At 39.5% G+C, this 16,486-nt stretch overlaps 1 protein-coding gene across 1 annotated transcript in view; it reads right to left on the bottom strand.

Moving 5' to 3' along the window:
* The window catches only part of PTN (pleiotrophin), a gene marked incomplete at its 3' end in the record, with an annotated part of 90,511 nt that overhangs the window by 59,666 nt on the left and 14,359 nt on the right, over window positions 1-16,486 (bottom strand). The window contains exon 2 of the mRNA XM_083365383.1: window positions 845-946. The remainder of the gene's footprint in view (window positions 1-844; window positions 947-16,486) is intronic.

The raw sequence follows: 16,486 nt of genomic DNA, 5'->3' as shown, positions 1-16,486 counted from the left end.
TGCAACTCCCTAAATTGTAGCTGGGAATCCCTGAAGCTGAAATTACAGCATTACTCCATATTGAGGAACACTAATTGCAATTTGATGTGCGCATTAGTTCAAGAAGGGCTGCTCATATCCAAACAAAATCTTCAAGGACTGGTACCATGGACAGTCATACATTTTTGTGCTGAGGAAATGAAATCTATTGTGTTTGGCCCTCTTTTGAAAGCCAACAGTTTAAATTAATTTGTTAATATATATGGATAAGGACCAAAACAAGGATAAATGTTTGGTGTAATTAATCTTGTTCAGTAGATATTCTATTCTATTCTATTCTATTCTATTCTATTCTATTCTATTCTATTCTATTCTATTCTATTCTATTCTATTCTATTCTATTCTATTCCATTCCATTCCATTCCATTCCATTCCATTCTATTCTATTCTATTCTATTCTATTCTATTCTATTCTATTCTATTCCATTCCATTCCATTCCATTCCATTCCATTCCATTCCATTCTATTCATTCATTCATTCATTTATAAAATTTATTTGCCACCCATCTCATATCCAACAACTCTGGGTGGCTTATAGCAGAAAACATTAAAGCAGAAAAGACATAAAAAGATATGTGTTTCTGTCAGTGGAAGGCCACCAAATAAGTTAACTGTATGTATTTGTGTCAAATAATAGACTGGAAGAATAGAACAGAGATTCTCCCAGCCACTCAACTCATAGGCAAACTGTGAAACAGCAATTCCTGCAGTTTACTCATGAGGAGCAGATCTGCAGAATCATGTCTGCTAGCTCAAGATCTAACTCTGGATCCTGTTATACATCTTTGGGATGTAAAATCCTCACCTCTAACTTGAGAGAGCAGTGTGATGGCCTACTGGTAAAGATGCTCACCTCCCACTCAAAAAGTTGAGACTTCAATCCTAGGTAGCAGCAGATGTTTGTCTCCTAGGGTGCAAAAAAAGAAAAGAAAGAAAAACCTGCTGTGAGCTCTGAGTAAGTGTCAGGAAGGGCATCCAGCCAGTCAACGCTCAGCTCCTTCCACTTGCCCTGACTCTATCTCAAATAGCGACTACAGAGTCATAAAAAGGGAGTTCAGTCACTGCAGGAAGGGCAAAGAAGTTAAGAATGTGCATCATTTCCCATTCTCAATCTTGACATAGCACATTTTAAACATGCAAACAGGCATTTTAAACATGCAAAAATGAAGCGTGAATTGATTGCCTACATGAATTGGTGTTGTTCACCTGCAGGCAGAAGTAAGATGTAGATTAATAACCTTGTGAGATAAAGCCCAGTCTCTGAATTCTGGCAGGATACTCTAAAACAGGGATTCCCCAACCTGTGGGTCATGGCCCACTATTGGGCCATGGCCTGTTGGCCACCGGGCCATGTGAGTGGCTGGCATGTGTGTGTATGTGTGTGTGTGTGTGTGTGTGTGTATTCATTGAACATTATACATGTTCAAGATAACTAGCTTTACACAAAGCATGAAAACCAAGTAAGAAATTATCAAATCTATCAATAGTAATAAATTTCTTTAATAAATAATATCAAATAGAAATAATTATAGTTAAGTCTAGTTGATATTAATACCATTCACTATATTTCTCCATAACTTTCTATCTTGAAAAGCATCCTTGCTTTCACCATTTCCACACCACTCTTGAAACATTATTTTGTAACATTCTCACCGCTTTTGGAGGATTTTATTAACTTTCTCAACCTTTCCGCATGCTCATCCTGCAGAAACTTGCTTTGCAATTCAATTCTCATTGATTTTCTCTCTGTGTCTCCCTGAGCAAACAACTTTAATTTATTTATTTTTCTCCTGATAACTCACATTTGTATTTTATCCCTGTTTCTTAAAAGCCATTCATTCTTGGTCTTGGCCTTTTTTTAACCACATTGCATTTCTTAAGTACCCAATCTCAATGCATTTTCATTTACTTTTATGTTTGCTCAGCCCAGCCCAGATTTTCACATAGCACAGTGGGCAGAAGCAGGCTTTTATGCACAGCCGTCTTCATAGCTTTTGAAATCCATTCATTTCTCCAACAGACCTGTTGCTGCCAACTATTTCACTATCAGCATTTGCAGATCTTAAGGTCTCTCCATCCATTCTCCCATTTCAGTAAACATTCTACCAAGATATACAAATTCATTTACCTACTCCATTTTTTCTCCATTTATTTATAACTTGCAATCATTCAGTCCATTTGCCTTGTCAAACACAATTACCTTGGACTTTGATACATTAATTCTCAGGTGCATGCTCCCTGTGGCATCATTAAATATAACATTCACTGAAAATTATTCAAGTTCTTGGCCAGCAACATGCTGTCATCTGCATAAGGAAGTATATACATATTTGCCAATAAGATTCAATACATCTATCTTCAATATGTGTGTACAACTGATACATTTCAATTGTTACCGTAAGTTCCTTATAGATTTATCCATCAATGCATTAAATAATCACCACACATGGCTGTCTTACTCCATTTTGTTAAATTTGCTATTTATCCTCCCAGTGCCTTATTTCTATAATGCATTGTTCTTATCACATTCAAATAGCCAAACTCCAAGTTCATATTCATTGGTTAGTTCCATAATACAAGCCATTCACTTTTATATACTCTCTCTAGAACCGTTTTAAATATTTATAGATTAGTTGAAAATGTTATCTAAAAAATAATCTTTTATACTATTGTTGTTGTTTAACATAGAAGAGCTTCTGGGAAATTCTCAGCTGTGAAATATGTCTAACAAACAACCTTTTTTTATAGCCTGAACTTGAACTGTGCACCATAAATAAATATTTCTGTTATATCCACATCACGATATATGGTCCCCCTGTATTTCTTTTTCCAGTCCAATGTCCTGCTTTTGGCAGATCTCTGTCAATTCCATCATAAGGAACTATCTCCAACCAGAAGATGCCATAACTTCCAACTACAATAGGATTAAGGAAAAGCATAATCAACATCCAGATACCATAGGTACTGTCAAAACACATAGTTAAAACTGGGAGAGTTAAAGAACTTGGATCCTTTTAAAATCCTCAGCTCTAACTTATACTGCTCTGTTCTCATAAAGACCACAAAGAAATACTGGAGTTATACAGGCTCAGTTTAGCCATTGCATGAAGGGCTAGGAAATTACATTGTGCATCATCCCCCATTCGCAATCTTCACATAATGAATCATTCTAAACACACATAAAACAAAGTATGAGTTGATTACCTATATGATTTCTAATTCATGAGCCAGCTAATCAAAGCACCCATGAATAAAACCATAATTTGGAATATTAAAAACCTGTAATCATCTTCTAAAACCTGGAGAGAATAATTCCACATTCAAGAAACATTTTTAAAAGAGATTTTTTTTATATTGCCATAGTGCAAAAATTTTCCTTCTGAAGAAGGGATACAGTTGAGTTGCCCATCTTCCACTTCTGCTTCTAGTGCTCATCAAAATGAATATTGTCCCTAAGGACCCTCTGTTCTCATGGCTAAAGAATGGCATGATGGCTATTTCAATAGAAGCAAATTCCCACCACCTTCTAGTACTGTTGATGATACCTAGGTTGTTAAGGAGACATCTGCAAGAAAACCACCAAGCTCAGAGAGCACCAAAGATACAATGGTTCAACCCTGAGCTACACATATTCTCGTCTATAAATACTGTTCTACCATGCCCTAAAATGAGGATTGAATGTAAATTAGGAGACTATCTTTTCAAGAATTTTTTTTCAAAAAAACCAGGAAGCAGGCTGAGACACATGAACAACTATTACAGTTTTTAAATTAAGAAAGAGAGCAATTAAGTTGGAGATATTTCCTCTTTATCCCTGAGAGGGAGAGATGCTGGCGAATGAGCGAACAGTTCTTCTGCAGTGAGGAAAATAGGTCACTGTGCCAGTGAAAAGGGCTGGTGTTTGAGAAAGAGACGGGCTTTTAAAAATAATAATAATAATAATAATCTACAACTGAAAGGCGAGTTTTTCTATGCAAGGATGGGCAAATTTATCCAGTTTGGGTTTGTTAGGTTTTTCATCATTCCACAATTTCAGTTTAGGAAAGAAGAAATAATAGACAAGAGCTTCTCCGTATTCACAGACAGGTTTTCTAAAGTTGCAGCCCAGTCTTTGTGCCGATTATCAACCACAGGAGTAAGTTTAGTTTGTGGAATGTCAAAAGAATTGCTCATTGCTGGTATGAACAAACTTGGGAGGAGTTTGCTGAAACATGGCACATGATTCTACCAATGAATCACTCTTCTATTAAGTCACTAAATGTAATCCTGACAGAGACAGTGAGGACTTGCATTCCTTCTCATTGATCTATTTCCACTCTTCCTCTCCTTACTCCAACTTAGTTTGATTCTTTGGACAGCCACTTTTTAAGAGAGTTACTCTAGGTTACATTGTGCCCTGTCTAATGAAATTCAGAGTTTAATTCATAAAGTGGCCACTCTTGACCTCTGGCCACATTGCCACCCACTCTGCCACCCCCTTCTTTTCCTGTTGCCATGGAAATGAATAGCAGGCTAAAAAAATGGGAGCAAATGAAGTCTAAAGCTTTTCACAAAACCCCAGAGAGAAAGATGAATGAAACTCATTCATCACAAAGTAAGAGACCCAGTTAAAAATTCTGCTGGAAAAGCAAGCCATAAGAGAAAGGAAAGGAGAAAGAAACAGAGAGAAGGATGAAAAGATTACTTCATGCAGGAAGTTATATGATCTGAGAAGAAAACACAGTAAGATAAAATATAGTCCACAGTCAAAACTGAGGGCTTTTTTTCCCAATAACACCAACAACAATCCTCTAATTTCCCTGATGTTTTAGTTTTCTTTCCAGTATCTCAGAACGTTTGCATGAGGGTTATTTTATAAAGTCAAGATGGGTTTGTCAAAAACAGATCATGCCAGACAAATCTTATTTCATTCTTTGACCAAGTGACAAAACTAGTGGACCAGAGGAATGCTGTGGATATAATTTACTTGGACTCCAGTAAGGCATTTGACAAAGTAGATCACAACCTACTACTTGATAAGATAGAAAAATGTGGGTTAGATAGCATCACCACCAGATGGATTCGTAGCTGGCTGACAGGCCGTACTCAGCGTGTGGTCCTCAATGGAACTGCATCTACATGGAAGGAAGTGTGTAGTGGGGTGCCCCAGGGCTCTGTTCTGGGCCCAGTGCTCTTCAACAACTTCATCAACAATTTGGATGAGGGGATAGATGGGGAACTCATCAAATTTGCAGACGACACCAAGCTGGCAGGAATAGCCAACACTCCAGAAGATAGGCTTAAGATACAGGAGGATCTGGACAGACTCGAACACTGGGCACTATCTAACAAAATGAAATTCAATTGTGAAAAAAGTAAGATTCTACATTTAGGCAAGAAAAACCAAATGTACAGGTATAGTATAGGTGGTACCTTGCTCAATAGTAGTAACTGTGAGAGAGATCTCGGAGTCCTAGTGGACAATCACTTAAATATGAGCCAGCAGTGTGCTGCAGCTACCAAAAAAGCCAACACAGTGCTAGGCTGCATTAACAGAGGGATAGAATCAAGATCACGTGAAGTACTTATACCACTTTACAATGCCGTGGTAAGGCCACACCTGGAATACTGCATCCAGTTTTGGTCACCACGATGTAAAAAAGATGTCAAGACTCTAGAAAGAGTACATAGAAGAGCAACAAAGATGATTGGGGGACTGGAGGCTAAAACATATAGGGAACGGTTGTTGGAATTGGGTATGTGTAGTTTAATGAAGAGAAGGGTGAGGGGCAGGGCTTTTTTTGTCATAGAATGCTCAGAACGGAGTTCCGGCACCTTTTTTGGATGGAACCTTATAGGATAGGCAAGGCGGGTTGTATGACATGTGTGAGTTCCGGCACCTTTTTCTTTTACAAAAAAAGCACTGGTGAGGGGTGACATGATAACAGTGTTCCAATATCTCAGGGTCTGCCACAAAGAAGAGGGAGTCAAGCTATTCTCCAAAGTACCTGAAAGCAGGACAAGAAGCAACGGATGAAAACTAGTCAAGGAGAGAAGCAAACTAGAACTAAGGAGAAATTTCCTGACAGTTAGAACAACTAACCAGTGGAACAACCTGCCTCCAGAAGCGGTGAATGCTCCAACACTGGAAGTTTTTAAGAAGAGATTGGAAAACCATTTGTCTGAAATGGTATAGGGTTTCCTGCCTAAGCAGGGGGTTGGACTAGATAACCTCCAAGGTCCCTTCCAACTTATTATTATTATTTATTATTATTATTATTATTATTATTATTATTATTATTATTATTATTATTATTAATACCACAGAACAATTATTCACCTTGGATACTGATAATGCTTTTAACAATAAATAGTCAGATCAAATCAGGGCACCACTGGGAGATCTGAAAGACCTGGTTAAGGGCAGATCATCATGGAGAAAATCTATCTATATGGTTAAGAGTCAGTAACAACTTGATGGCATTTAGTCAATCAATCAATCAATCAAAAATCTTTCCTATGCTATTGCATATGTCAGACATCATTATCAGTTCCTGAGAGTTATACCAGTAATGTGATACTCTCAACTTCTGGAATATATGCAGTTTTGTCCATTTACATCCAACTGCGACTTTCCTAAAGATCTGTTTAAATTCACATAATGAATTTAGATCACTACCACTTATATTCTAGTGCCTGTTTTTTTATATATATTTATTGATCTAGAATTACCAGATGTCCAATGGAGGGTATTTTCTGTTTAGATAATATTAGTTTTTTTTCCTATTATCCTTCTTTCTCTTTAATTTGGCCTGTAAATTTTGAATATTTAATTCACAATATACTCAGCCAAGTTAAGATGTGCAGGTGAAATTTCCACTATCATAAAAATATGTAACTTATACCAATCAAGATCAGGAACAATAGTTGAAAAGAGGTACATTTCTACTTCAAGGCTGTAAATAAATGGATCATTAAAAGTAAAATTCCCTTTGAGCCACTACATGAAACTGGTTTTCATAAAATATAAAACCCTTACATAATACATCATATTATATTCATTCATTCATTCAATTTGCATAGTCATCTATCTCATGCAAGCGTTTTGCATTGACTCATTCAAATTATACTTTACAAAGAGAAAATTTTGAAACAGGGATGACTCTTCCACTTGACCCTGGTGCATAGCCACTGCAGCAGTTGTTAGTATTATTATTATTTTTATTGTCAGTCATGAAGATTTTCTAGGATTTTCTGTCTTAAAAATCTACTTTGGTTTGAGTGGTTTGGGAATACTCCTTGCAGCATGGCTGAAGACTCTCAAGAAACATGTCCTATCTTTAAAGCAAGAGAAAGAACTCCCTGATTAAACTTTCCATGGAGATTTTCAAACAACTGCCCAACCCGGTCACGAAATCTGCACATACCTTGTAACCAGAAAGCCTTTTGAAATCAAATCTTTGGTATGAATAAATATCAAAACTTACGTACGCAGGCATAAAAAGTCCCCTTATAAAATGAAATTGGATATCCAACTCAAGTGATGTTAATGAAAAGGAGCAACTTTGGCAAGAAGAATGCAAATTGGAGGTTTAAAAGAGGCCTAGGAGCAAGTGTGAGGTAGATGAAGGCTGACAAGCCATAAGGAATTCTTTAACAGCATCCAAGAAAAAGGAACTCTCAGCATAGAATTGGTGGGCCTACTATACTACCAGACTGTGCAGGATACAGAGGATGAAGAGACTGTCCAGAAACAAAAATCCTGTTTTTGCAGAGGAGGAAAAAGAAAAGTTTAACCTGAAGGTGAGACACATGTCAAAGTATAGAACCATTTGATACTGTCCCATAAACACTGCTTATTTAAGTACAAACACACACACACACACACACACAAACACACATACATATACAGGGATCTCGATTTATGATTGCTCATTTAACAATTGTTCAAAGTTACAACAACCTTGGAAAAAGTGACAGCTCGTGGGATTTGTCTTGAAGGCTCTTTGGGCCATTTACTGTTAGCTTGTTTGGCAATTCCTTGATTGGGTATTGTTTACTTCATCAAGAACAATGATGAAGTGAATCAACACTGACAGGACAAGCCACTAGAAAATAAACAGAGAGCAAACCTCACTCCTTACTGGCACTGATGGTGTTATCTAGTTTGGGTAATAAAACATCTGCAAGAAAACAGCCAAGCTCAGAGAACACCAAGGACCTCTCCTTTCAACCCTGAGCTACAAATATTCTCCCTTACTGATCTGATGCCCTCAAACTCCATCCCATCAAGTCTTCAGGCTGCTCCAAATGAGGGGTGAGCACTGTGCCGGCAGAGAAAAGCACTTTCCCTCTCTGTTCTCCCACAGCTGCCAGCCAATTGAAGGAGTGCATGGCGACCGCCAGAGCTGGACCCAACTCGGCTTCTTCTGCTGCCCCTGTGACCTCACACAGGCTAGACAGGAACAGCCAAAGGGCAGGTTTCTTCTAAAGCCAATGGTTTCCAGGCACATCACTCATTTGACAAAAACTCCCAATACTCAGGCTAGTAGGCAAAGTAAACTCTGTACCAGAAAAGCCTGAGCCCTATGGCCAGTTTATACGAGCCTTGGTGGAGCAGTAGGCTAATGCCTCCTTAAGTAACACCAGCTGCCTGCAATTAGTGCAGGTTCGCATCCCACCAGGCTCAAGGTTGACTCAGCCTTCCATCCTTCCGAGGTAGGTAAAATGAGGACCCAGATTGTTGGGGGCAATTAAGCTGACTTTGTAATAATGCTGCTTGGGGTGTGTGTGAAAGCCCTAATAAGCAGGCATATACATAGAATGAAGGCTACTGCTAAGCTTGTAAGCCGCCCTGAGTCTTCAGAGAAGGGCGGGATATAAATGGAATTAAAATAAAAATAAAAAATAAAATAAATAAGAAGGAAACTGGGCCAATCTGTATAAGCTAAAGATCAGTAATAGAGAAAAAAATCTTGCTATCAGGATTTGACGCCTGGCATATCCACTTACAACTTACAATGTTTAGCTTCATGAAAACTACAATTGTTTTAAGCCTGGACACAGTGGTGGGATTCAGCCAGTTCGCACCACTTCGGCAGAACTGGTAGCTAATTTTTTGTTGCCCAGTTCCCAGAACTGAATTCCGGAAGTGGCATCTACACAGAGAACTGGTTGTTCACATATTTGATTCCCATCAGTGTCTGGACAGCTCTGTGATATGGCTCTTCTCCATATTATTTTTGACCAATCTGGGAAATGCATTGTGTTGACATGAAAAGTAGCCATGCTATGGAGGCCTCCAATTTAACCTCAGACTTCCAACAATACCAAATGTCATTAGAATGAATCACATTCCTCCCGTGCATTATAGGATCAACAACTAATTGGGCTGAGCCGAGTTTGGTGGCAGCACGCTGCCCAGCAAATATTCCATTTATCATGCAACTCCAAAAACTATTGCTTGGAATGTTAAAGAGAAACTGTTACCATTACTGTCCTGTACTCCATCAGAATTGATACAGAAAGTCAGGATGATGACTTTGAAGGAAATAGTCAAGAGCTGTTGTACAAGCAAAGAGGGATGAACATTTCTTAAGTTCTGAGAAACAAGATAATTTGGAAGAGACTCTCCAGTTCCCTGGATTATAAGAATGTGTAGAGTACAATACAATCATTCTTACAAGATTCTGTTACTAGAGCCTATATTCATCAAGTATAGCTCTAACCTTCTAGTGGAATCAGTTTTCTGATCTGATCTACTAGAGCAGACATGTCAAACACAAGGCCCGGGGGCTGGATCTGGCCCGCAAAGTGGTTTCATGTGGCCTGCGAAGCCATCCTGGAAACAGTGAGGGAACGGCCCCCACTGCCTTGGCCCTGGCCCAGAGACCCTCCTTCTGCCAGAGACCCTCAGATCTGTCCCACTCCTGCCCAGGCCCCCATAGGCACCCTTGATGTGAACGATGTAGAGCTGGCCATGCCCACCCAGTAGGCCATACGCACTCTAGCCACGCCCACCCAGTAGGCCATGCCCACCCTGGCCATACCCACCCGGCCCCCTGAGGGCAACCGCAAAGCTGATGCGGCCCTCAATGAAATTGAGTTTGACACCCCTGTACTAGAGTAACGGTTGATTAAACATTTTTAAATGCAATATTCCATAGTGATGAGCAATTGTAGTATGATAAGTAATGTTACTCTTTTCTGATCCAATGTGCTAAGATTTTAAAAAGAAATGGCAGTGAGAACATAGAACATCAGAGTTGGAAGAGACCTTACAGCTCAAGCATGAAATCTTATATTATTTCAGACAAATGACTGTCCAGTTTCTTCTTAAAAACTTGCAGTGTTGAAGCATTCACAGCTTCTGGAGGCAGGTTGTTCCACTGGTTAATTGTTCTAACTGTCAGGAAATTTCTCCTTAGTTCTAGGTTGCTTCTCTCCTTGGTTAGTTTCCATCCTTTGCTTCTTGTCTTGCCTTCTGGTGCTTTGGAAAATAAAGAAGCCCCCCAAATATTGGAACACTGCTATCATATTATCCCTAGTTCTTGTTTTTACTAGACTAAAAATACCCAATTCCTGCAACCGTTCTTCATATGTTTTAGCCTCTAGGACCCAGGTCATCAGGATATAGGTATATTGCTACACAGATGGAACCAGCTCAACCAATCCGGGGGATGGGGGAATGTAGTAGTAACTAGGGTGGCTAGCCCACCTAGAATTGTCAGTCCCATAAACAGGTCTACCAACTCTGCAAGTAATTCTCTCAAGAATTCTCAAGTCTTCCTTTAGACAATTGAGAAAGTAAAGTGCTATAGAACTGAATACTTTGTTCTATATTAATAGCATTTTCTAACACCGCTTAGGTTCCCATACCACCCCTCCTACAATCAGAAAGGAGTTATATAAAGAAAGATGCCTGCACTTCAGTCTCTGGAGAATTCCAAAGGAAAAAAAAATCAACAAATTACAGGCAGTCCTCGACTTATGACCATAATTGAGCCCAAAATTTCTGCTGCTAAGTGAGACATTTGTTAATGCCTCATTTTACGACCTTTCTTTCCACAGTTAAGTGAATCACTGCAGTTGTTCAGTTAGCAACACGGTTGTTAAATGAATCTGGTTTCCCCTTGAATTAACTTGTCAGAAGATTGCAAAAGGTGATCACATGACCCCGGGGTACTGCAATCGTCATAAATGTGAGTCAATTGCCAAGCATCTGAATTTTCATCACATGACCATAGGGATGCTGCAATGGTCGTAAGTGTGAAAAACGGCTGTAAGTCACTTTTTTCAATGCCATTGTAACTTTGAACAGTCACTAAATGAACCATTGTAAGTCAGCGACTACCCGTATGTGAATTTGATTAGAGCTATTTTCTAAATTTAATCTCTTCTTTTTCTAGAAAAGGAGAATAAGTTTTCTCTGTTTTCTACTAATTGCCCTTAGAGGCAAAGGAAGAAAAGTAGCAACGAAAGAACTAATTTTTTTAAAAAAAACCATGAACAAAGATTAATGTACATTTAGTGGTCTGGAGGTGAGAGCATGGTTTTGTTGCTATTTTGTTGCTGCTTTGCTTTGCTCACCTTGATGTAATTCCCACTGCAGACTCAGATGTACGCAGCCAACCTGTTAATGAAAATGAGAGAGCTCAGACACCAGATAAGAATACGGTTGTGACCTCTGGGAAAAAAGCTATCGAAAACAAACAACTCAGTCAGGTAACCCAGGCTATCGGGAGCGAATTAGGACACCTCTGAAGGTTTCCGGTAATAAGTACGAGGCTTCTTCTTGATAAAATAGATAACTGCATCAAGGTTTTCCCCCACATCCTGACAGCTTTTAAAAAATGAGGGCAGGTTGTGAGGCCTAATGCACAGATGGTAAAGTGTAAACCACATTATGAAGTACAGTTTAACGAATAGAGAATTTAATTGGGTGAAGGTTCGTACTCACTGTGCCTCTTTCAGCGCTTTATGGGATTGTTACTCTGAAATTGTAGCCAGAAAGCAATTGAGATTGTGATTGCTATACTTTGAACCCAAGGTGTAAAAAGGTGAACACCAAGGAAAAAGATGATTCCAAGTTAGCACAATTTTTAACAGTTGTGTATTCCTTTACAAATTACCAGTCATTTCTTTTCCTGTTTTCAAAAGATCAGTAACAGCATATTTCTCTTCAGCTGCTGACAGACTTCCCCTGAGCTTAATAGAAGAAATTGTTCTACAAATCAGCTTTTAAAAGCCACCTGCTTTCCATCAAAACCCATGTTTACTTGCACACAAACCCCTCACCCCAAAATAGAGACTATTCTGTCTGACATTAAATAGCCAGATTTCTAGAGTATGTCTGTATTCCATAAGAATAACTCTATAGTGCTTCAGAACTTAAAAATAGACCAGATCAGGGAACAGATTCCATAGGAAGACAAGAACTACAGTTCATTGAGAGAGGATAAATAACAGAACCTTAGTAACCTGATTGTACTTTACCTACCTACCTCTTATATCCAAGTGAAACAAGGAGGAGCTTGGTGGTTGTTGTTTTCTGCAGACATTTCATTACCCAACTAGGTAATATCATCATTGCTGGAAGGGAGTGTGATTTGATTTATTTATTTTTTTAGCAGCTGATGGTGTGTCTTGGAGGTTCCTTGATTAGGCTGTTGTTTACTTTTAGCTTGTTTCTCTGAATTGGAAGTTCCTTTGGCATACCAATAATGTGGTCATCCAGAGAGTGGAAAGCCATTGGGGAGCATGAAACACTCAGTAAGAAAAAAAGGATTTCTCTCTCTCTCTCTCTCTCTCTCTCTCTCTCTCTCTCTCTCTCTCTCTCTCTCTCTCTCTCTCTCTCTCTCTCTCTCTCTCTCTCTCTCTCTCTCTCTCTCTCTCTATATATATATATATATATATATATATATATATATATATATATATATATATATATATATATCTGTGTGTGTGTGTGTGTGTAATTAGAGAAAGTGAGAAATATAATAATTGTGACCTATTTCTTCAAAACATTTTCCAGAAGGAAGTCCTTTCCTTGTCATGATTTGTATGCATTAATATGGACAAAGTTAACAGGAGACATTGAAATACTGAATCAGCTTATTGGCTCAACTAGCCATTGCTCCAATGCCCAGAGCAACTTTCAAGAATTCACGCAGCTATTTCTCCATCTCTTTACAGAGAGACAAGGAACTGAACTTGGGGCTTTTAATATGTAAAATATTTACTCATTGAGCTATGGCTGTTTCGCTTATAAATGGGCTGTATAGATGATTTGAAAAATTACAGCTTCATTACAGGATAAGCAAATACCGGTAATCATAATCATAATCATCTGCACTGTTCATGTCTAGTCTCTTTTTCAGTTTTGCCCTTTCCAAGCAAACATACCCTTGCAAAAATAAGAAAATGTTCTGTACCAGCCTGCTACCGGCCCTGCAGAAAAGGCAGGGACAACCCCTTTTACAAGAAGGCAAGAGGCTGGAATTATGCCTGCCAAATTTATTGCTACAAAAACAAATAGAACAAGACACGAACCAAGAAACAGGAGCTTTTCAAGTGGTTGCCTTCAGCAAACCAGCCCTCCCACGCATTCCCCCTTAAATACAGTTCAGGGCGTGGCTTCTCTCTGCCTCCTTCCGAGGAGCCCCATTGCCTTCCTCTGTTTACTCCTGATTGACTGCCTCCTGCGTCGGGCGTCCTTGAACAGGGACAGCTGTGGGTCATCTTCATCTACGCTGTCAGGCTCACACAGCTGGATCTGCGTCGTGACCAGATGAGAGGGTCCTGGCTGAGGGCTCTCATCAAGCTGTCCAACCCCCTCAGCAAGCTCTTCAACACCCCCCTCCTCCTCCTCCTCTGAGTCGTCCGACCCAAGTGCCGAACCCACAGGCTGACCCTGAATCACAACAGAAAATATGTTCCTTTACTGCTGAGAACTATAGGAATTATTTTTAATAGGCCTTACCTAATTTCATTAATGTACACTCAATGATATCTAAAGTTCTCCTGTCATCTTTATCACTCATCAGCTCTGTTTCTATACTGAAAGAGACTTATAAGGAAAGCCCAAAGCTTCCCAAGTATTTTAGGAGAAAATTGTAAACATCATGATTTTTTTTTGAAAGCTGAGAGATTACTCCTTCTACCATCATGTTTCTGGAGAGAAAGGGTTTGTCTTTCATATTTCAAAATACGCCTTCCTTCCCCAACAAAGAAAAGGTAGCATCAGAAGAACAATTTTTCAACAATGGAACATCACTGTCTTAGGAGATGTTCTCTGAAGGTGTTTAAAGGAAATTGGATGACCATCTGTTGGGAATGCTGTAAAAATAAATACCTGCACTAGACATGGAGAAAGTTTAAATAATTGATGAGAATAATTTAATTCTTACATTCTATGGCTCTTAAATTACAGAATAGGTATTATGATGCTGGTTTCAATGAAAAAGGGAGAAATGCATTTTGATCCCCAAGTTCTTAGGACATGAGGTCAGGGGTAGGCAACCTTGGCTCTTTTATGACTCGTGGACTTCAGCTCCCAGAATTCCTGAGCCAACATGGTGGCTCAGGAATTCTGGGAGCTGAAGTCCACGAGTCATAAAAGAGCCAAGGTTGCCTACCCCTGCTCTAGGGAGCTTATAATTCAGAAAATTCAGAAAATAATTTACCTAATGTTAACCCACATTTTTATCCCCTCCCCCCAAGAATGAATTAAATCCCTAAATTTTAATATATTGTACACTGATGGATCTCGATAACTCTTTCAGCATAGAACAGCATCTGTCTCATGATTATAAAGGAAAAACACATCAGAATTTCACTTCAAAAAAGTTTCATGGGCTTGGATTCATCCATATATCCAGTATCTGCAACTGGATTCCAGCATGAATATAGCGTTTACAGGCAGGCATGTTGCTTGTGTATACATAAGCAACATCCTTGTTTAAAAGAATTACTTGCTGGTTCCGCTGACATTGCATTTATAGTAGTTATAAACCTAGCAGCTGCCTTTATATCACATGCTGAGTTTGGTTCTAAACTGGATTAATTTTATATCTATAGAATAAATATTGTAGATTGTGCAGATCCAGAAAATGGCTTAATTCCATTAAGTGTACTGTGTAATGAAGGAATTCTCAAATTGGATCAGGACCAACCAGAATGTTATAACATTTGGGAAGAGGGCACAATTTTTTCAAAAAAACTGTTCGTGACTTTCTCTTTGCTTTACCTGCATCAGCTGGTGTCACAATTTTGGGGTCTCTATGCAACAATATTGATTGAAATTTAATCACTCAAAGGGATAAAATAATTTCTTATCCAGCCCTAATCCTGATGAAATATTTATTTATTTATTTATTTATTTATTTATTTATTTATTTATTTATTTATTTATTTATTTATTTAGTTTTATATACCGCCCTATTCCCGAAGGACTCAGGGCGGTTACAGGGCAAAGTTTAAAAACAATATTAAAGTTAAAATAGAAATAGAATTAAAATAAATTTAATTAATTACTAGCCCAACAAATTAAAACAAAGTTTAAAACTTAAAACCCCTCAGTCCAGGCCAGATAGATCAAAGAGCCAAGTTTTCAGGTCCTGACAAAATGAGCGAAGGTCGGGGGCAGTCCGGAGTTTCACAGGTAGGTCATTCCACAGGGCAGGTGCGCCCACAGAGAATGCCCTCCCTCTGGGATCACCCACCAGCACTCCCTGACCGGCAGCACCCTAAGGAGGCCCTCCCTATGGGAGTGCACAGGACGATGGGAAGTTGATGCTGGCAGCAGGTGCTCCCTAAGATAATCCAGGCCCATGCCATTTAGGGCTTTATAGGTCATCACCAGCACCTTGAATCTCACCCGGAGGGCAACTGGAAGCCAATGCAGCTCGCGGAGAAGAGGCGTTATACGGGAATATCGGGAGACTCCCATCACAACTCGCGCAGCTGCATTCTGCACCAGCTGAAGCCTCTGAGTGGTCCTCAAGGGCAGCCCCATGTAGAGAGCATTGCAGTAGTCTAACCGGGAGGTCACGAGTACATGAGTGACTGTGCGTAGGGCATCTCAGTCCAGATAGGGCCGCAACTGGCGCACCAGGCGAACCTGGGCAAAAGCACCCCTGGTCACGGCTCCTATATGATCTTCCAAACTGAGCCGTGAATCCAGGAGGACGCCCAAGTTGCGAGCCCTATCAACGGGGGGGGTAACACCTCACTCCCCATAGTTAGCGATGGACAAAGCTGGTTCTCCTGAGATGCCGGTATGTACAGCCACTCAGTCTTGGCGGGATTGAGTCGAAGCCTGTTTCTCCCCATCCAAACCCGGACCGCCTCTAGGCAATTAGCTTATTTGGGAGAGGGGTCCATAAATTCATTCATCATTTTAAGGAGTCATAGTGCTACAAAATTTGGCAACTGTTGAAGTAAATACCAAGGCAGAACAAATAAAGCT

This window comes from Vipera ursinii (assembly GCF_947247035.1).
Source record: "Vipera ursinii genome assembly, chromosome: 6".
Lineage (NCBI taxonomy): Eukaryota > Metazoa > Chordata > Lepidosauria > Squamata > Viperidae > Vipera > Vipera ursinii.
Note: the sequence above shows the minus strand (reverse complement) of the source record. Positions and strands in the feature narration are given on the sequence as shown.